General features: G+C 39.3%; 1 long non-coding RNA gene across 1 annotated transcript; it reads right to left on the reverse strand.

Annotated features, from left to right (window-relative positions):
- Window positions 1-2,717: 2,717 nt before the first annotated feature.
- Window positions 2,718-11,814, reverse strand: LOC125319552. Its single transcript, XR_007200794.1, has 3 exons — window positions 11,803-11,814; window positions 3,098-3,101; window positions 2,718-2,809 (listed from the first exon to the last, which is right to left on the reverse strand). It is a non-coding gene; the product is annotated as an uncharacterized LOC125319552 (long non-coding RNA).
- Between the last annotated feature and the right edge of the window lie 10,917 nt (window positions 11,815-22,731).

Below are 22,731 nucleotides of genomic sequence, written 5' to 3' on the forward strand. Positions count from 1 at the left end.
TTGCTGATTATCAGTACTATAAATAAGCAATTGCTGCATTTGCCACAATGAATGTGAATGTGCAGCTATAGGTAGAGAAATATCAGCCCTGTATCTCCAGTAAACAAAGGTTCCTTTTGTTTTATAAAATGATTTGAAAATTTTAGATTCTCTGGGCTGAAGTCAGAGAAATGCCGAACAGCTTCTACTATAGAGTAGCATGTAATTCCAGACTACAATTCACTTTGTATCCTTAAAATGAAATACATGCCCTGGAATAATTTTCTCTCACTTCTAGAAATTGCATGATAATCTATTGTTTAAAAATATAAACTAAATGAAAACCATTATGGCATCAAGTGGGGTTTTTTTGCAGACAGGGAAAGCACTGGAAATGTGGCAGAGCTTTACCAGAATGGAGCACTTTGCTGCATCTAAATGTATTGGCACATCATGAAGTATTCTGCCATTTAATTCTGCCTGCAAGCAGGATTTCTTTGTAGGCTACACCCAAATGTCTTCTTTTCTTCAATTAGTTTTTCTGTTTCTTTGTTAGAAAAAGACAACAAAGTTTTTATATCATATACATCAATCTGAAATATCTAGTCAACTTATAAGCCTTTGAAAAATTGAGAAATAGATTTTTTTCCATATCAGAAGTTAAGACTCCTGCAACCTACAGATGCTTTAGTTTTATGAAGTCAAAACACATTACTGTCAGAATGAGTTCTTTATATTTTTGACTAATGGCTGAGCTGCATACCTGCAATAATGATAAGACCAGAGAAAACACTAGCAGGCATTCTCTTGTGCAGTGCTTGCAGTGCCGAAAATGCCCGTCTGACCAATACATCAATATAACTCTAAGAGATGAAACTGGACTTAGTACAATATCGCCCTTATAAGATAACCACCAAAAAAAAAAAAAAAAAGTAAAAAAAAAAGAAGAAAGAAGAAAAAAAAGATAACAGCCATCTGTCTTCAATAGTTTCAGTAGATTGGGTGTTCAATACCTGAATCAAATGCCTGCATAAAGCTCTACACAGGCCAGCCCTACCTGATCACACTAGAAATAATCATCAGCATGGCTGAACAACCACGGTTTTTCAATGATAACTTCATTATGGATTTCAGTGGGGCACAGTAATTTTCATATAGTGATTTGTCTGTAAATACTCATGGTAGGGCTTTTCAACAAATTGGCTGATTTACAGAAAGCTCTTTCAAGCTTTAAGGATTAAACTTGCTGCAGCTCTTCAAAAATCAAAGGTACAATTCTTAGTTATTTTTCTTCCCTTTGAACTTTAGAAATAGTAGACCATAGCCCAGCAGAGACATTTGCTATGTGAAGTACCTAAGTGTCTTTCTGAAATTCAATAGTCATTTTCTTGGACTCATTATGCTATTGCCTGTAGTTAAATATCCAGGCATAGCTATAGGAAAAAGAAAGTCTCCCACAGTGGAGAAAAAAACCTATGAAGCCTTAATACAGTTGCTTCTAGAGATGATAGAAACATAAACACAAGGTCGAAGAAAGTATGGTTATATTCTGATATATTTACAACCCCACCTACAAGAGGAGAGGAAATTACACCCTAGGGACCAGGATACATTGCTATGTATTTGCTCAGATATTTATCTTGAACCAAGTTCCAGTTTCTTCTCTTGGTGCTTCTGACTCCAAATACATGAACCTTCCAAGATATATTTAAAGTTTCTTCCATTTCAGTCAGATCCATTTTAAAGGATTTCAATGGCCTACTGTGGAGCAAATGGGCACAAATATGTTGGCCATCTGAGTCAAAACTGAAAGAAAGTTTGGCATACGCTTATAATTACACTAAATAAAATAGTATTAAAAAAATAATAAATAATTATATTAGGTTTGCATGGCCAGGTTTTTGTGGCAGGGTGACTGCAGGGATAGCTTCTGTAAGAAGTTGCCAGAGGCTTCCTCTGTGTCCAGAAAAGCCAACGCCAGCTGGCTCCATGATGAATGTTCTACTGGCCAGGGCTGTGCCAATTAGAAATGGTGGTAATGCTTCTGTGATAACAGATTTAACATGAAGAAAAAGTTATTGGGCAGTTGCAATTGTGGCCAGAGAAGACCAGGTAAGAATATGTGAGAGGAACAACTCTACAGACACCAAGGTCAGTGCAGAAGGAGGAACAGGAGGTGCTCCAGAGCTGAGCCAGCGCTGAGATTCCCCTGCAACCTGTGGTGCAGACCATGGTGAAGCAGCTGTGCCCCTGGAGGCAGATGCATGCAGAGGCAGCCCATGGATGGAGGATCATGGGCATGCAGAGATCCATCTACAGCCCACGGAGGAGCCCCACACTGGAGCAGGTGGATGCCTGAGAGGAGGCTGTGACCCCATGGGAGGTCTGTGCTGCAGCAGGCTCCTGGCAGGGACCTGCAGACCTGTGGAGAGAGGAGCCCATGCTGGAGCAGGTTTCCTGGAAGGACTGTATCCTGTGGAAGAGTGACACACGTTGAAGCATTTTGTGGATAACTGTTTCCCATGGAATGGACTCACACAGGAAATTTCATGAAGAACTCTCTCTTGTAGGAGAAGACACTGGAGATGGGGAAAGACTCCCTTTCCTGAGCAGTGGGAGAAACTTGTGATGAACTGACCATAACCCCCATTCCCTGTCTCCCTGCACCACTGGGGGTAGGAGGAAGAGGTGGGAAGGAGGTAGGGGTGGGGGAAGGTGTTTTTAGCATCCATTTTTACTTCTCATTATCCTGCTCTGATTTTGTTAGTAATAAATTCAATTAATATCTCTAATTCCAGTATGTTTTGCCCGTGACAGTATTTGGTGAGTGCTGTCCTCATCTCAACTCATGAACCCTTCATTATACTTTCTCTCCCCATCCAGTTGCAGAGGGGAGGAATAGAGCAGTTTGGTGGATGCCTGGCTGTTGGGGTCTCCTCCCCCGCCGTGTAGCCCTGGGAGAGGGGCCCTGAGGGCACAGACACGGGGTTTCCCTGTCCCTGCTCAGCCTCGTTCCCATTGGTTGGTTTGTGTTCCCTGCGCGGGCAGAAGGACCCTTGGTCCCGTGACTGGAACAGTTCCTCAGCAGAGCTCCGGCCATGTGGCTGGGGAAATAAACATCTCTCTGAAACAGCTATCAAGAATCTGTCTGTCCATATATATTTCCTTTCCACGGGACTCCTGGTTTGGTATATGCGTGTTGCAGGATCCCCACTGCAACACCTGGCATCCAGCCAGGGTCAGCTCATTACAATTACTCTTTTCATTTATTTTTATTATCAGAGAAATAAGTTACAGTGTTTGAAAAAGCACTCAGGCATTAGGTGAATGAAGTTTTGGCTACCACAAAAAGTGAATATATCACTCTTTACTCCTTCCTTACTGCAGGAAGGATCCCAGCAGTATATTTTCTAGTATTTTATCCTAACTAGTTTTAAAAATCTTGTGATAAATGGCTGAAGCTCCAATGGAGAGGGTAATAAAATTTTATGGCTGAACTATATCTCATTGTCTGAATAAAAAATAATAAAAATCTCTTTTTCTCTGTTTTGAATGTCATCATCTTATTCCTCATTATGGATTTAGTCCATCTTGGTGTTTTCGTCTAGTATATATCATCATATGTGAAAATATAGGCTATTCTTATATCTTATTCTGGTCATTGTTTATCCAACTTCAGAAAATTAGATTAAGATTTTCAAATACTGCAGGAAGTTTATCCACAGAAGTGCTACTAAAAATCCTCTCAAATCCTTTTTTTAAAATCCATTGTACTGCTTTGAGAATTTCAGCCTTGATTATGAATTTCTGTGGCTTCACCAGCTTTCCTACACTTCTCTGGGTTCTTCATAAGGTCCTAATACATACAATGTTCATACAAGGATTTTCAGTTCTAGTTACATAATTTCTACTATTTTAACTTATTTCCCACTCCGAGCTTCATGATACCTTATATTTTATTTTCATAAACCTGAAGTTTGCTGCTGAATGGTTCACCCAACTGATCAAGCCAACCCAGTCTTAACTACCTCCTTCCCCCATGATGGTTTTCAAACCTTTTAAAATGGGAACCAGACCTTCACATAGTGTCTAAATTACTGCTAAGGTGGGCTGAGTTGCACCTTATGATAATCTGATGCTAGAAAGACAAGATGAATCTTTCATCTTTGCTTTTGTTTTTATTACCTTCTAAATAGGATGCAAGAATAAAATCACAGCCCAAATTGTATGTATTAGTGTAAAATGCATATATTTTTCTGAAGTCATCAATCATCTCTTTAATGATTAAAGGCACATTGAACAAAACCACAAGGAAAAAGCATATTAGACTACATTCCTGACTTCCTGATTAAGTATGTTAGAAATGCTGTGCCACTTGCTCAGTTGAGCCTTGTGAAAAGTCAACAGGCTGCCATACAACATCCAGAATGATACAAATGTATAAACTACACAGTTTTAGGAAGTTCTATTCCATAATCCTGCTTTATCCTTTGAAAGTAAAAGGATGAAAGCAGCGTTAACAGAAAAAAATATTATGTCTATATAATGAAGAATTTACATCTAACACCAGGTATTTCCAAGCAGTTCCAGCACAGTAGAATGTAATCAGCGATAACATATATCAAGATGCAAAAGCCTTTTCAAAACTAGTGGAAAAATAGTTTCTAATTGCTTTTATATGATGTACTAGATGCCATGAATGGGGCTCATAGGAACAGAGCACTGTGCTAACATTTTCCAAAATAGTCCACGCTGAGTTTTTGAAACCAGATGAGGTAGAAGTAGGTAGGAGGAAGGATCTTGACTTCATTACCTGCTGATGAGATACAACTCCAGAAGATGGAGAACCTGCTAACTTTTTACAAACTGAGTCACTTCATCCCCTGCCACAGTAAGTAGAGAAGGGAAAGCATCATCAGCAATGATACTATCTCAGAATTACAGAAAAAGAGGAACATTTGTAATTTTCATGATAGCTCAAGGAAAGACTCAGTACTGAAAGACATTAAGGAGACTATGATAAGTTCTAAAAGAACTTTCTTCTACATTGTGCCTGTAACAAAACCTATCTACATTTTTCAGGTTTGTCTCATTCTAAGGGAAGTACAGTGGACTATATGAAATGGAAATAATATATATTTTCCTGACAAAAATAACATAGAAATCACACTTTGAATATAATTTCTCAATATTAAGTGCCCTAGGTTTAATCTTGTTATGTTGAATAGTGTAATAAGCTCCACCCAACATATCCAATAAATATATTCCCAAATTTCACCCCAGTTTCTACTGCATCAGGAGTATTGTGAGAAGCTGGTTTTGATAACCATGCTGATAAAGCAAGAGTTGGTCATAAAAAACCCATACCATTAGGTTAGATTAACACTGAAATACTGGAAATATATCTGTAGTTCAGAAATCTCCATTTCTCACTTAAAAACCTACAAATATTTCAAACCTGGAGGGGTAGAGAGGGCACTAAAGACACAGATTTCTCTTTTGTTTTTACACAAAGTAAGTTATAATATTGTACAATCAATAATTCTCATCTACTTGAGCAGGATGCAGTGGATGTGCGTCAGAATTTAAACAGGGTAGAGAAGAAGCACACTTAGAAAGATCACCCCCATGGCATTAAACACTCTAACCAAAGAGCGTAAGGGTAAGTGAGGAAAATCTGCTAGAAAGTGTTCTGAATGAGTGATGATAGAGAGGTCATAAAAACTGTAAGAACATCAGCCGTTAAAATTGACCCGTCATGACCAAAGTGTTGGTAGTTGATTAAAAGGTTTCCAGGAGTATATTTTGTTAAGTATTAGTGAATTATGAACAATTATAGCTAATAAATATCCAACTTAAGAAAACCAAAATGTGTTAGACACTGAAAGTATTTTCTAAAATACATTGTATCCCTGAAAGAAAACCAACTGCTCCTTTAGCACTACGAAATTTAGTTTACAAGTGCTTTAGGATATCTCAAGACTTCCTTGAAAGGAAAATGCTCCATACTAACTTAAAGGAGCTAGAGACAGACCAGTTACTAGCCATTCACCCATCTTCACCTGGAAGAAGCCATCATCAGGAAGAGGTACAGAACAGTTCCTTTTATCCTAAAAAGTCTGAAGAAAAATTAAAAGAAAGTCATCACTCCACTACCACCAAGCAGGTGTAGGAACATGGTAGCAGTGATACAAGATTGTCTGAAGAGGCAGGGCACTTACCAAATTTTGCAGACTAGTTCTGTGGTTAATATGTCCTGCAACTTGTCCTCTAGGGTGAGAGGGATGGAGGGAAAAATAGTGTTAATTACCCTTTCTCTCCATAAACAGCAAATTATCAGGAAGCAGAGAAGACCAGACTTCCAAGGAGGCTTTTCTTTCACATTAGGAGCATGCTGAACCCAGTTCCTCTGTAATCAGTAGGGAGGTATGGACAACATAGCCACTTGACAACTCTGTAGATGCTTATTATTTCCCACCAACCAGCAAGGACCTCCACAGCATGCAGGTTTCTACTTGAAGCACTCAGCTTGAAGGGGGATGGGACTAAGACCAGGCTCACTGAAGATGGGCCTAGGGGTGGGATGCCAGGGTTAGGGGTAAAATCAGTAGCCCAACTGAAGTTCATCTACACCAATGCACACAGTATGGGTAACAAACAGGAGGAGCTGGAGGCCACTGTGCAGCAGGAAAGCAATGACGGAAATGTGGTGGGATGACCAGAGTGCTGCACTGGATGGCTACAAGCCCTTCAGAAGGGACAGGCAAGGAAGGAGAGATGGTGAGGCGGCTCTGTACATTAGGAAGTGTTCTGACTGTACAGAGCTCAAGGATAGTGATGAGAAGGTTGAGTGCCTATGGGTGACAATGAGGGGGAAAGCCAAAAAGGCAGGTATCCTGGTGGGAGTCTGATATAGACCACCCAGCCAGGATGAGGAGGTGGATGAACTATTCTACGATCAGCTGGCTGATGTTTCATGTTAGTCAGCCTTCGTTTAATTGGCCAAATGTCTACTAGAAACTCACCACAGAAGAGAGGAAGAAGTCTAGGAGGTTCCTCAAGGGCAACACAACATCTACCCTGGACTTCCAGAGTACAGACTTTAGCCTACTCAGGACACTGGCTCAGAGGGAGTGTTGAAAAGCAGCCCTTAAAAGCGGGTCAAGAAGGCTGGACATACTTTAAAAAAGAGATCTTGAAGTTTCAGGAGCAAGCTACTCCTATGGGTCAACAGATGGCAGGGAAGACAACTGGCCTGGCTGAGCACTGAGCTTTCATAGGAACTCAGGGAAAAAAAGAGGGCATATCACCACTGGAGAAAGGGGCAGATAAGTCAGGAAGTGTATAAGGATGTTGTTAGGTCATCTAGAAATAAAACTAGAAATGCAAAAATTTTGCTGAAACTTAATCTGGTCACTATTGGTTGCACCAGTTTTTTAAAATACATTAAAAACAAAAGGAGGGCCAAGGTAAACCTCCATTCTTTATTGGACAAAGAGGGAAATATAGTCACCAAAGATGAGGAAAAGGCTGAGATACTTATTGCCTTCTTTGCCTCATTCTTCAAAAGTAAGACTAGTTATGCCCAGAGCAGCTGGAAGGCAGGGATGGGGAGCAGAACAGACCCACTGTAATCTGTGAGGAAGTAATTAGTGACTGCTGTGCCACTTAGATGCCCACTAGTCTATGGGGCCAGATGGGCTTCATCCTAGGGTGATGAAGGAGCTGGTGGAACAGGCCACTCAGCTGCTTTTCATGTCTTATCATCAGTCCTGGTTAACTGGAGAGGTCCCAGATGAGTGGAAGTTGTCCAGTGTGATGCCCATTCACAAAAAGGGCCAGAAGGAAGATCCAGGGAACTACAGGCAGAAAAGTCAGCCTGACCCTGATGCCTGACAAGGTTATGGAGCAGATCATCTTGAGGGCTATCACACAGCACATACAGGACACCCAGGGGATCAGGCCCATACAGCAGGGCTTTAGGAAAGGCAGGTCCTGCCTGGCCAACGTGATCTCCTTTTTTGACTGGGTGACTGGCTCAGTGGATGAGGGAAATGCTGTGGATATGCCTACCTGAATTTCAGTAAAGCCTTCAATACCATCTCTCATGGCATTCTCCTGGAAAAACTGGCAGGCCATGGCTTGGACAGGTGTACCCTTTGCTGGGTTAAGAACTGGCTGGATGGCTGGGCCCATAGACCAGTGATGAATGGTGCTACATCCAGTTGTCATCAAATCACTAGGGGTGTCCCCCAGGGATCAGCATTGGTCCCGGTCCTGTTCAATGTCTTTATTTATGGTCAGGATGAGGGGATCAACTGTGCCCTCAGTAAATTCACAGATGACACCAAATTGTGTGGGAGTATTGATCTCCTGGAGAATTGGAAGACCCTGCAGAGGGACCTGGAGAGGCTGGATTGAGGTGCCAAGAGCAATGGTATGAAGTACCAGTGCCACTGCACTTCAATCACAAAAAACCCAGACAGTGCTACAGGCTGGGCGTAGAGTGTCTGGAAAGCTGCCCAGTGAAAAAGGACCTGGGGGTGCTGGTGACAGCAGCTGAGCATGATCCAGCAGTGTGCCCAGGTGGCCAAGAAGGCCAATGGCATTCTGGCCTGTATCAGCAATAGTGTGGCCAGCAGAACCAGGGCAGGGATTGTCCCTCTATACTCTGCGCTGGTGAGGCCACACCTCAAGTGCTGTGTTCAATTCTGGGCCCATCACTGTAAGGACACTGTGGGGCTGGAGTGCATCCAGAGAATCACAGCAAGGTTGGCAAAGGGTTTGGAGCACAAGCCCTGTGAGGAATGGCTGAGGGAGCTGTTGTTGTTTAGCCTGGAAAAAAAGAGAGACTGAGGGGGGACCTTACTGCTCCCTACAATCACTAAAAGGAGGTTTTTACCACGTGGGATTTGGCCTCTGCTCCCAGACATCCAGCAACAGGGTAAGAGGACACAGTCTTAAACTGTGTCAGGAGAGGTTCAGGTTGGACACTGGGAGAAATTTCTTCACAGAAAGGGTGATTAGACATTGGAATGGGATGCTTAGGGAGGTGGTGGAGTCACTTTCCCTGGAGCTGCTTAAGGAAAGACTGGATGTGGCACTTGGTGCCATGGTCTAGTTGACAAGGTGGTGTTTGGGCAAAGGTTGGACTTGATGATCTTAGAGGTCTTTTCCAACCTAATTGATTCTATGAACATCTAAAGTTAAGCAAGTGCTCATCCAGACCCATGGCCCCTTTTCAGTCTTCACTAGTCTTTCACTGGTAACAGTCTGTTGAGGAGTAGTATGATTTTTACCCTAAACATTTCCCATCTTGGCTCATTCTCTATCTTGAGGTCTACGTAACAGTCTCTGAACAAGTTTTCTTTAAGGATATTCACTTGAGTTCAAGGACTTCTTCAGCCTCATCTTTCTTTCTCATTGACTCTTTCTATTAAGATGTATGAAATGGAAGGAATCAAGAGAACAAACTAGGAGAGAAAACTCCACGTATGGTATTCCCTTTGGAATGTATTTGGTTTGAAAAAACCTTACCCTATTCTGAAAAAATAGTTTCAAAAACTGTTTGAGGTGTTCTCTTCACTAATCACATCAGTACCAGTAATGCGCAAACAAATGCTAACTCTTTTCCTGGCACACCTCTCCCTCAACAGTGACAAAGCATGCCAGCTGATGGACAACAGTAAAGGTTCCATCCTTTCACAACAGCAACTTATGACAAACATAATTGCATTGAACAGAAAAATATCAAACAAACCCTAGCCCAAAAACAAAATCAAAGAATTTCTAAAATACCTCGTAGTATTTAAAGGAACTTCTAAGGAGGCATCAAGAAAAGACATAGCAGGATTTTTTCTCTGTGATACCAATCAATCTGTTTTTATTATTTTAGCTCATTCTTCTTCCTTGATGTCATGCTAGTGTTGTGCAGCACCAAGTCCTGAGATAACAGTGTCGTCTCTGGGAATTGATTCCTTCCAGCTGAGCCACACAGAGCTAGTACTCAGACCCTTCCTCCATTTGCATTATGCCTTCTCTGAGACCAGCTTCCAACAGCAGCAGAATTATGGATTTTTTTACTTCAACTTACACATTAAAAAAAAAAAAAAATTGAAGTACCTCTCTCATTTCTTATTTTTCTACAGCTCAGTGAGCATTTAAAGACAAAGCACCTGTCCTTGGTCCAAAGATCTCTTTAACACAGACAAACATAATTCGTCTTTAAGATAAGTTAAACTCAGAGAAGCTGAAATCAGACTTATAAAAGGTCTGTAATCATCTAAAAGAAAATACAACATGATCATGGAGAAATTATCTGCAACACATGCAAATAAAAAGATCAAGAGCTTAAAGCCTTAAGCTAGGATTCACTGTATAGCTGCTCAGCTGCCAATGCTGTCAAAGGCTTCCAGAGCAACTTTATACAAGTAGTTTTCTCTAAGTATTGGCTGCCATTTTCCTTTTTGAAGAAGAAACAGTTTTTCTTCTCATCAGTCATCTTTCACATCTATTTAATTTGTAGAGAGCTGAGAACAGCGACTCTGTATATTGAGTAGGACAGTGATTTTTGGAGTCTTTTGTCAATACTGTGATAGATAAATATTTAGTCCACAGGTACTAGCTTAAACTGATTTGGTGATTTTTTTTTGTTAGGCATCTCATGGAGTTTGCAGTTTTACACTCCGACAGTGTCTACAGACTAGGCATGTGCATAAACATGTGTACTTTCTGTATTAAGGTTGAAGATTCAGTCAAAAGAGGAGACATGACAGTATTAATGTGATCTCAACAGTTGCTCTTGTGTCCATTTGCTTTATAGCGTCAAAAAGATTTCTATGGTCCAGCAATGCTATTTATTAGTAAAACACTGCTGCATTTAAATTCCATTTAGGAATAAAGAATAGACCTTTTGAAATAAAAGCAGTGAGAGAAAGAGAAGAAACATACTTCCAGCACTTGAATTACCTCAGATCTCCTCTGGGATGTGGAAGGCAAGATGGGAAGTGTCAAGAAAGTGAAGAAGTAGCATAATTTCTGCTTGTATTAAGCAGGACATAACAAGAAAGGTATGTGATGCAGAAGAAGGAGGGCTGTTGCCAGATGCATGACCTCCAGCCATCATCTACTCCTACAAGACAGCTGAATTTTTTTATGGTAGTACTGGATTTAGTGGTGCTTTACCATCAAGCTGGTAGCAGTTCTGGAGTTGGTCTACCTCTGTGGGTTTATCACTCTCCAGCTTACCTTTAGACAAGAAATTCTCCTCTGGGCCATCGAAGTCCTATTGACAAAATCATCATTCATATGAACTTTTTTCCATAAAAAGTTGCAGTTTTGAGAAACGGCTATTTTCTGCCAAAACAAAGAAACAAGCAAAAAGTTTTTGTCAAAAGAAATTCCCATGTAGCTCCATTATTTTGACCCTATGCAGACCACAGCCTTACTCAATGTATAGATGGAGGAGAGCCTGCAGAGTAAGCTGTTATTCACTATTTTGCTTTATCTTCATGCTGCAGTGTGCAGTCCAAACCTTTGTTTATTTTCCACTATTCAAACTTCCCTCTAAAGACAGGCTCATTAATTTCTGCATGTGCTTATACAGTTCATGAAAGTGCTTGAAAAACAGGAATTTATTTTTCCAGCATTGTGCTGACAGAGAGTTGAGACAGAGTGATTAAAGTCAGAAGTGCCATTCGTGTTGAGTGCTTGATCTGATACCTCGACAACCAAATCTCCTAGGCTGTGTATTGTTACATAGGGCTTTTTGTATTTGCAGCTCCCTCCCTCCTGATTGCAGGTAGCGCAGTCAGCAGTCAGGACTTCCCAGTCCTTCAGAATGCCACTTGGTCACTCAGCTAATAAGGAGCACAATTAGGGACCATCCATGGGAGGTACTTAGCCTGGACAGGGGATGAAGTGGTGGTCAACAGGAGAGAGGACTGGTTACCCTGGATGGCCCGAGGCTTCTGCAGCCTCCTTCCCAGTACAGTACTGATTTTTTCACAGGACACAGCCTACATGCAACAGTGTGTGAAATCTTGCATGATCCCCCACCCAGGGGACTTCTAAAGACTGCATCTACTGTATTTCCATCTAATTTCTCCTGGTCTTTGGTGATGTGAAGTTGTTTAAAGATATTGCAATTTGACCAACCTTGTCTTTTTCTTTTCATTAAAATGGTGCCGAACACTGTGTCATGTAGACTGTGTATTTTTCTGAACTTAAACATTTTTGCATGTAACTTCTAAAAATTCTCAGTGAAGCAGCCACAAGAATCACAATTTTTGTCATATACAAAGCCAATATGTTTTGTTAGTTGGCCTTTTTTCTCCCCTGAAGCAGAATACTCAATTTTCCTAGAAATTTCTGAAAACAAAATTATTTTACATAAGTCTAATTGATATATTGGAAAAAAATATACCAAAGTAGACGAAGTTCAGCAAAGTTCATAACCAATGTAGATAAGGTGTTAAAATATGACATACTGTGGAATGATTTGTTCTGGCTATAAAAAATAGAGCTTGAGAGCAGAGGGACTTGGGACAGAGGGGAAAAGGACTGTCACCAAACTGTCATTGACTTCTTACTTCAAATCCTTTCATTAACACTTACTTAGCAGCAGCACTCCCATGCATGCTACTGTTGTGTTGTGCTTAGAATGGCACTAGCTAATCATAATTACACGGTATCATATTCCCCGCTTCTCTCACCTTGTCAAAGCTCTGAATGCAGAGAGCATGCCCTTTGCCAGCCACAGAGTACCTAAGAATCTTATCCTCAACTGCTTTTTGTATTTGGCACCACTGCCAGCTTACAGCTCTTCTCCCTGCTCTTGCTACACCTTTCTGTATCAAAGCCATCTTTCAGTTCCAGAAGGATGGATGAGTAGGTAGAAGACACATTGCTGTCTCTCTACCCAGTAATACTGTCTCCCTCAATTGTTTTTACAGTTTTGTTTTATCTATGGGCCACACAATAGTTGTATGTGTTGCAAGATATTAAACTTATCTCTCTTATAGATAAGAATAACACAGATGTTAAGACCCTCTCGACTGCATTTATAATGTTGAATAATTTCTCCTTTTGAGACACTGGTAACCTTTTCTGCTTCCTGTTAGCAATTTCTTGTTTCCCCTCCTCCACCTCCCTTATCCTTTAAATGGAAACACAAGTCTGCCATTTAATAAAACCCCAATAATGATCCTGCTTTAAAGGACAAGGGCTAATCACTTACTGCTTAACATTCCAGACACATGACAGTGGAGGAGACTAAATCAGTTAAACAGCAAGATGCAGCACAACTAATTTTCATGTAAAAGGGGGTGATTGCCTTCTTTTTTTTAACCATTGTGGTTTTTTTAAGCTGTTAAAGCCCAAACATTCTCGTCTATCAGTTTATGAATTATTAATAAAAAAAGAGAGAAAAGAGGCTTTCTTTTTCTAAATATCATCTGCTAAGCCACCACAGACTGAAGTGCCTCACACTGATTCCTGATTTACATAGTCCCAGTTGGAAGTTAATGAAGACTGCTGAGCCACCTTTCAACATGCAGATAAACCTTCATGTATTTAAAAGCAGGGAATATGTGCTTGTTGCTGGCAAATTATTCATCTAAGATCTGAAGTTTCTGACACCGCCTGCGTCAGATAAACTGTCACCCAAATTGCAAACTAATTAGTGATTCAAACATTTTTGAGCTGATTGATGACAGAATAATTTACGCTTGTTTCTCAGTTTCCAGCTGGCATAGGCTGCTGACTGGAGCCCTAATTAACGCTAGTACATCAGTCATGTTCTGCCAAGGCAGCACATACAATTAAAAGGCAGTTTAAATGGAATATCACATTAAAAAGGCTGGTAGATGCAAATGTGAGGAAACAGCACTTTAGGATAAAATGACAACAGAACCCCAGAAACCAAAACAGAATGGAACAGGGTTGGGGTTTTTTTGTTGTTGTTCTTGGGGGTTTTTTGTTTGGGGTTTTTTTGGTGGTTTTGTTCTGTTTTTTAATGGATAAGTAAATTGTTTTCCACATAGGCTATTTAGCAAAATAAAGCAAGTGTGGAGGCAAAACATGCACATTAAATTCTTCATAACAAGTTTTAGCTAGATGCTGTCTCTTAATATTTGTTAGCAAAATTGATGTGTACTTGCATTTTGGATTTCAACTCTGTAAAAATGAACTAGAGGGCAGCAGTGATGGCTGTGTCGTTATTTACAGTGATAGTATAAGAAAAAACAAATATCAACATGCATTCCTGTGAGAAGCTATACTGAAGCAGCCTTAAAAATTGTTTCAAATAATAAAAGAACCAATCCAAAACTCAAAAGTTCTGGATTTTTAAAGTGGAGGGAAAACTGGACATGGGACATGTTGGAGTGTACTGCAAATATCTAGACATACCTATTCTTATTTTCAGGTGAAACTGATAGATTTTGATAACAGCAGTACTATATTATAAACACACAATATTTTCTAGGGTTGTTCTCCTGATTAGATCATAAAATATTTGGGGAAAAAGTAGTTATTGTATCAGTTTAAAATATTATCTTTATTGCCACGGGTACAAATACAACCTGTGACCTGATTATGTATCAGGCACATATTGCAGCCTACAACACAGAAAGACAGTCCTCTGCAATGTCATTGTCAGGCAGCAGTTTAATTTTACTAGGTCTATTTTATTGTATATGTATTATAACCATGACACCTGTATATCAGCTCTTCACTGGGTATTAAGCAGTCAGGTAAGAGAAAATGCATTTCGTTATTTCAGTAAAGAGAAGTGAGGGTAGTTGTAACCTGTGCTCTCATTTACATTTGAACTACAAGAGTGCTGGCCGTTTGAAACTGTTCATCAAGCTAAGGACAAAAACAGCCCTCCTTGACACAACTCACAAAAAGTCTTAAGCCTGCAATGCCAGACCCCTGTTGCAATGTATGCTGCATATTTGATGACACAGTTTCTCTTACTCAATGTGACCTCTGCGGGGGGGAAAAGTTTTCATGAATATAAACAGCCCTGGGGTTCATACCTTGTCTGTTAAGGTGTTTTTGAGATTATCTATAGCACATGACAGATGAGCCCTTGACTCTTACAGCACTCAAGTACAGAACAAAGAGAAGTCACTGTAGTAACCACAGACAGACCTAGAGACTGGAGATTTGTGAAAGCAGTCCATTTGTTTCTAGGAGCACAGCAGACTGAAACCTCACATCAGTCAGTGCAGTCACATTTTGCTGTCAAATGCCATTTTGCAATGCCATATATTTTCACCTTTAAAAATTTTAGATAAGTAATAATTTACATTGGTATAGTGACGAGGGGTTCATTCATTGGCTTTGACAGCTGAGCTATTTTAAGGTGCTTTACAAACCAGTGAATTGGAGATGAGGGGTGAAATTCACCTTACACACAAATAAGCCCAAGTTTTCTGACTTTGCTAGAGTTGGGTGAGATTTTTGCTTGAGGCATGATGAAGGCCACGTGCTGCTGACCCTGCTGTAGCCATGAGGGAAGAGTTACCAGAAAACCTTAGGTTTTAGATGCCTAATCACATAACCTCTGCTGATTTGACTGAGTGTCTAACACTAAGCTCACCGGTAAGCACTGAGAGTGCCCAGGGACAGCAAAATCCCAATGGCCATGGCAGATGGGATGCTCAGCAGCTGGTAGAAAGTATGAGATGGGAACCATCTGAAAAGGGTGCATTGGGATGGTTAGCCAACAGCAAAACAGCAGTTGTCAGGATTGCTATATAGGATTTAGGGATGTAAATTTTCACACTCCCACTCCAATGTCCTCTTTTTAGATCTGTTTTTTACAGCTTCATGTACAACAAAAATATTTTCTTGTCAGTTGTAGAACATGGTTTAGGACAACAGGATTATGCTCTCCTTTATAAAAAATATGCCAAAAGCATCAGTCTATCAGCAAACTGATAAGAAAGAAAAATAGCAAAGAGTTTTATTATTAAAATCTTACATTGAAGAAATAAAACAATTCAAAAACCTTTTGTGTTTTCAGTAAGAAAGCATATTCTGCATAGTGGAGGGCAGATTTTGATTTTTATCACAAGACCTTTCTTAAAGATCTCATATAAAAGACTTGCAATCTACAGTAAACAATCAGGTACACAGAGCATTGGAGAGTAGAGTCAGAGCTTGTGGGTTAAACAAGTGGAGCGAGGAGTGTTCCTACTACTGCAGAAACCTTCTGTCTCCATGCTGCTGCTGATCACAGTGCTGGCTTGTTACTTTTCCCCAGAGGAAAGCAGTTCCGTTAAGAGGAGGAATTCTGAATTCCCTCCGGAACCTCAACCTTTTAATGTGCAATGTAAGTTCAGCAAGTGCTAGCCAGTTTGTGTTTATAATGTATTAACCAAGTGCAGTATCACCTCCCCAGTGGGGAACCCAGAAAAGCCTGAGTGCTCAGACTCTTATGTGTTTTCTCTAAAGCTCTCTATCTAATGCTGAGCACATGCAAATCTTTCCAATATGAAATGCCTCCTTCCCTTTTAAACATTTTCCCCTCAGGTTTCCTAATGTCAAGGTTTACTTTCTTTGCTGAGAATAGAGCTTACACAATTAAACATGATCACAACATGATTTCCTATGGTAACCCAAGGGACAGAAAAGCATTCAGGAAAACAGGTTGGGAGGGCTATTTAAGGGTTTTGGCTTTTTAAAGAGATTTTTTAATATTGTCTAAGTTTAAAAGGAAATTTTAAATATCAGCAGAGATTAAATAAAGTAAATACAGTGGGAATAGAAATAAAGACAGTGTTGCACTGTCAGACTGTGCGCCTTGGAGAACTAATTTCAGTTCATTGTTTTTCCACAGACTTATGTGACCTTTGGGAAGTTACTTATCCAATGGCACCTCATTAACCAATTTGTAAAGACGGTAAAATGACATCTTTTCTCTATAACAATCTTAGCTGTTCATTTGAACTTGCAAAGTACGAACTTCTGTTCAAGATGTGATTATATACTCTTTGGTGCTTAGCTTGAAAACTCTTCAGCATTGTCTCTGAATATATGAATAACTAGAGCCAATCATATTTGTATTTTTCACCTGAAGTTATAGATAGGTGAAACGACTAAAAGTTTCCACAGGCAAAGCCTGGACCCTTGCAGTTGTTTTGTGAATACACATTTTTTGAACCTTGCTACAGCAGACTCTCTCAAGATTTAGGAATATTTTTTAACATAGAGGACTTATTCACAGGAGGTATATTTTAAAAATGCATTTTACTCAGGTTAATCTTAATTTTTCCACATATTACTCTCCCATAAATGACACCCTCCTCCAAAGTATTCATCCTATGGTAGGAATCAAACCACACATGGCTCTACTTCAATGTGCATTGTCTAATGAGAACTGTCACGACCAACAAAATCTGAATTCTTTCTGGGCCCATGCAATCATAAGGGAATACCTCATTGTCATCCTTCATCCTTTAAATTTCCTGTAGGCCTTATTTCTTATTCTTCTATACTTCCAGAGACAAAATATTAGAAAATATCCATCAAATTTGGCCTCTGCTCTGTGGGATTTCAGTCCCCAGTTATGTCAGCAGGAATCATGTCCCAGTGGTGCTTGATTTGAAACCAGGAGCATCTCAACAAGAAGGTGGTGACCTGCTGGAAATAGTAAGGCATGAAAGAAAACTAACCCTAACGCACATCATGAGTAAAATGAGAGAAAGATGGGAGGAAAAGGAAAAGGAGGTGAAGATCTATGGGAAGCAATGATTTTGAAAAATGTCTTATAAGTGTATCAAACGTCCACAAAGGACAGATTAAAGAAAGTGCTGAGCATTTCTGGAACATAGTACTGCACAGATGATCAAGCACTGGCACAGATTGCCCTGAGGTTGTGGACTCTCCCTCACTGGAGATATTCAAGAACCATCTGGACACAATCCTGTGCCATGTGCTCTGGGATGCTCCTGCTTGAGCAAGGAGTTGGACCAGATGACCCCAGTGTGGTTCCTACCAATTTTATTCATTATGGTGTTCTGTGACAGTACTGCAAAAACCAAGATACAGTGTGTAGTACTAGCAGTAGGCCAGTCAGAAGCACAAAGAAAGACCTGTTAATTCTGAATTGGAAACAAGCTTTGGTTCTAATCAGTACTGAGATCACTCTCTGACTGACTGGCTACCTTCTTTTTCTTTAGGTTTTGCAGTTTGTTCTTCAATGGTACATTTCAGGATTACGTTGTAATATGTGATTCACATAATACTCTGTGATACTGAAGAGGTCCATTAAAGCAGTTGTTGTTGATGAATCATCCCCTTCTGTGTCACTTATGGTGGTCTGAAGGTACAAAATTTGATTGCATCTCACCAGCACTTAACACCAAGACAGAACAAGCTATCCCTGGACCATGCAACAGATAATACCAGTGCTAAACAGGAACACGCATTAGCAATCACAATAGAAGTAACAAGTAGCCTAGAGGCTTAATATAGATAATAGGAAGCTCAAAGAAAAACAGATATCCTTCCTTTGCAGGAACAAGGCTCTTTTTAACACTCTGCAAAATAATGGTACTATTCTATCCATTAATTTTGACAGAATTATATTGGTTTTATGAAGGTGTAGCTCAGAAAAGAATTAGGTTTGTTATCCACTTGGGAATAATTCATGGTATATTTATAAAGCATAACAACAAACAAGCTACTAAAAAAAAAAAAGAAAAAACGAAAAAAGAGAAAGAAACAAGACTTTCAAGAATAGAAACAGCTATCTGGAAAAGGAGTAGTTTGTGTACATACACAAAGGAGAGAAGCTTCTGCTTCCTGAGATGCTTCCTCTAATCATTTTTCTATCAATCTCTTCCATCTTTTAATCCATTGCACCTGAAATTTTATGGATAACTTTTTTTCCCTTCAAAAGATTTTGCAATTGGTACCATCTTCTTTCCTTTTAAAGTTGCTTGAAAGTTTTCTCCCCATCAGTATCTTCTCTCTCTTGAAATGGCAGCCAGCGGAGGAAAAGGAGCCAGCTCCTGCCCTGACACCTTGTAGTTCTTACAAACTGAAGGTGTCTCTCCTTTATTCAACCACAGTTCTGCAGATTTTACATACCAGGTACTAAGTGTATACCAAGGCTTTATAAATAGTTTTTCAATAGCATACCACATTTTAAAAGTCATAATATTAACTGAATTATTCTCTATGGACAAATTCAGTGAAATTAAACTTCCATCCTTCCTCCTCTCCTCAAGTCTTTTATTTCTATCATTGATGACTTTCAGACAAATAACCTTGGTGCTGTTTCAGCAAGGGACACCCTAAAAATCAGGAGGGATGTGAAACACCATGTGCCTCTCATAACCAGAAATAATTAATATCAAAAGTACATGAACACTTTCCACTTTTCCAGTCTAATGAAAAATTTTCTGGCAGAAGAAAGCAATTGTATGTAATTACACATTTACATGCATATGTGATTTTCGGTCACACGTAAGTACACATGTGTGTGTTACAAGTACATACACATATATACCAGCATGTGGCCACAACCTCATCTGCTATAAATTACTGACTTCAATGGAATTGCATTGCTTCACTTTGTCTGCTGATTTGGTCCCATGTATGTGCCTCTATACACGCTTACATTCCAAAGTAAGACACATTCTACATTCTGAAACTATTTTAGGTCTGGCTGAAATCCAAGTCTGGTATAACAGGAATTTTGCAGTACATTTTATACAGCATTTTATTATCTTTAGTTTTTCAGTAAATCACTTAATATGGGAAAGTATTTATACTACTGTAATGCATTATATACTTGGTGAAAAATATTATGGAAATGTAGGTGATATAATGGGTTAAAATTAGCATTCTGTGCTTAAAAGTGGTCATGTTGTCTAGTAAGTTTTTCAGGAATCAATAACTGCATCATGTATCATGCATTGTTGACTAAGTGCCAAAAGAAGATGCAAAACTACTATTTTTTACATGGCTTTTAAACACAGCTAGATTACCAGTGTTTTACAAGAGCAGAGTATTCACTTTGATAGAAAGTGATAATTTTAATTTATTGCTAATAGCCAGTCTATTTTCTTCCTCCTGAAACAAGAATGAATATTTTTTGACTGGTGAAGGATGATTATTCATTCCAGTGGAACTGTGAAAAAACTTACAAAGGAACTCCTATTTTTTTTCCAAATTCCAATCACAAGCACTACTTGCCTATTCAACAAAATCTTATACTTAGGTAAATCAATCACCAATCATTCCATAGAACTAATTAGAGCTGAAAAAATCTAGGCAATAAAAAAAATCTACTAAAGTTAAGATATTAAAAAACCCCTGTATCTTTGTTGTTTCCTTTTCGTGCTTTCTGTTCAAATCCAATGTAGGTGTGTTCACTGGCAGGAATGTTGTAGGAAAACAGTGCATTAAGTGAAAACTGAACAATGTCCATGGAAAAAGAATTCTAAAGGTGTTTAAACTCGAAGCCTAATTTTAAACATATAATTCAATTTACCCTCCAAGAAAAGTCCATGTCTTTCCCCCCAACCCTGGCTCTCTTCCATTGCTCTTTTGTTGCTATTCTTACACTGATCCCTACATTGTGCTGGTAAAGGATTGGTAAAGTAACAAGTTTGGGAGCCTGAATCAACTGAAAACAACAGTAGACAGAGGGGAACAAGAGGAATTTTTAGCTGATTAGTTTATCAATATGGTTTTCTACAAGGCTGTGCAGTTAGTTGTATTGTGGTGGCACAATACAGAAGAAGGGCACATGAACAAGTACTTGGCAGAACAGATGGGATGGCCATTTGGTAATAATTCTGCTTTAAATGAATATCAAGTAGTAACTGCAGAGTTTCTCTCATTCTACCATCAAAAATACTTATCACTGGCTTCATCATAACTATTTTTACAACTCAATTGTAGAATATTCTGAGTTGAAAGGGACCCAAGAGGTCCATTGACCTCTTAAGGGAATGGCCCATAAGAGGGATCAAACCCACAACCTTGGTACTATTAACACCACGCTGTAATCAGCTGAGCTAATTTCATAACTAACCATTGATGAAAATTGGAATACCCTTTAGAGCAATCGCATTGAGATCAGGCTGTAGCAGTAGTTCCTATACCTAATTTGTGACCCATGGATCTGAGATCTGAGAATTTGCTTATGATTTCCAGAGAACTGATCTGAAATGCTACATTTCCCCCTGTAATACATTAAATGAAAACACTGCTGGTACCCAGAGAGAGTATAAATATCAGGAGTGTTGGCAACCTGCTCTCCATGCGTAAAGTGTCTAGCACTCACAGTGTACTAATCTGGAAGATTTAGTAGAAAGACATAAAAACATTGGTTCTAGGTATGCCCTGTCACACTGCCTGATATTTTTCTTCCATGTAGAGGTGAAAAGTACAGTATGTGCATGTAGGGTTTTAATGATAACATCTACCTCAGGGCTGACAGTCTCCACCAGAAAACCAAGCTAGACTGCTGCTGATGGTATTGTCTTGAGTGTGCCAATGCTATCTATCCAATCCTTGGAACAGTTAAAAGAGAACTGTAGCATGAGAGAGAGATGCTTTCACTTAAAGTCAATTTAAAAAAAGAGAAGCTATTCGCAGAAGTGGCAAAGGAAGAAATTTGTCATTTTCTCACTCCCACTTACACACAATTATTTGTATGAATAGTCCCATTGAAACAAAAGTTACTGTTTGGGTGTTAACCCATTCACCATTCAAATAATTTCATGTTGCAAGTGTTTTTAAGAAAAATCAGGTTTTCCTGAAAGCAGCTCCTCAAAGGGAAAGAATATTCAGCCAAACATGTTAGGTATATTTCTCCCCAAATTCTAAAAAAATAAAGGAATTTTGTGTTTATACCACCAATGTTATTATCTGCTATGTGTGGTAGTTTTTTGTCTTCAGATTTACATTTCTAAACTCATTATGTTAAAATTCCCTTCTTCTCCAATTCCTTAATTTCTGCCCCATCAATAAACAGATTTACCACATTCTTGTTTTCATCTCATCTATCACTCCCTATTTCCCAAAAGCAGAGCTAGGTGTTTAATTCTTCTAATTGTGCTGACAAGCTGCAGTCAAAAAAGTTGCAGTATAGGTTTCAGGAAGAGGCAATCCATCCTTTATCCTCAGTCAATCCATATCTTCCCAGACAAATGGGGAAAACATTTTTTCCAAAGAGCTGCCATATGATGGTCATTAAGATAATCACAAGGTCAACTCTCCCCTTGTTGCCTCAAGAAGAGCCATCTAGCATGTTATATAGGTAACACCACCCAAAATCAGGGCAAGCCTGTAGAAGCTTATGTTTCTCCTTTCCTAATTAAAATGCTACAGACAAGTGCTCAAAATAGTTTAAAAAGATGCAACAGAGTCTACTCAATTTGTTCTGTTACTTAAAGCCAACTCTGGAATAAAAATTTAGTAATTTTGGTTTAAAACATGTAGTCAAAAAATGTACTTTACTACTGAGATGTTCCTCTGAGCCAATGTGATAATTGCTGTGGCCTGTTTAAGTCCAATACTAAGTGACCAGTGCTTCAAAGATGCTTCAGAGGAATAATTTTTAAAATCTAGAGTTCTAGGATAATCTGTCCACTCTTTTTCCACTCTTCTGTATACCTTCCTACCTGCCTTTCTTATACCTGCCAGTTTTATCATAAACAGGTCTAACTGTTTCCAGTCCCTTTTCATAAGAGCAGTTTTCTTCAGGCTGATCTTTCAGTTCTC

The sequence above is a fragment of the Corvus hawaiiensis genome, chromosome Z (genome assembly GCF_020740725.1).
Source record: "Corvus hawaiiensis isolate bCorHaw1 chromosome Z, bCorHaw1.pri.cur, whole genome shotgun sequence".
Classification (NCBI taxonomy): Eukaryota; Metazoa; Chordata; class Aves; order Passeriformes; family Corvidae; genus Corvus; species Corvus hawaiiensis.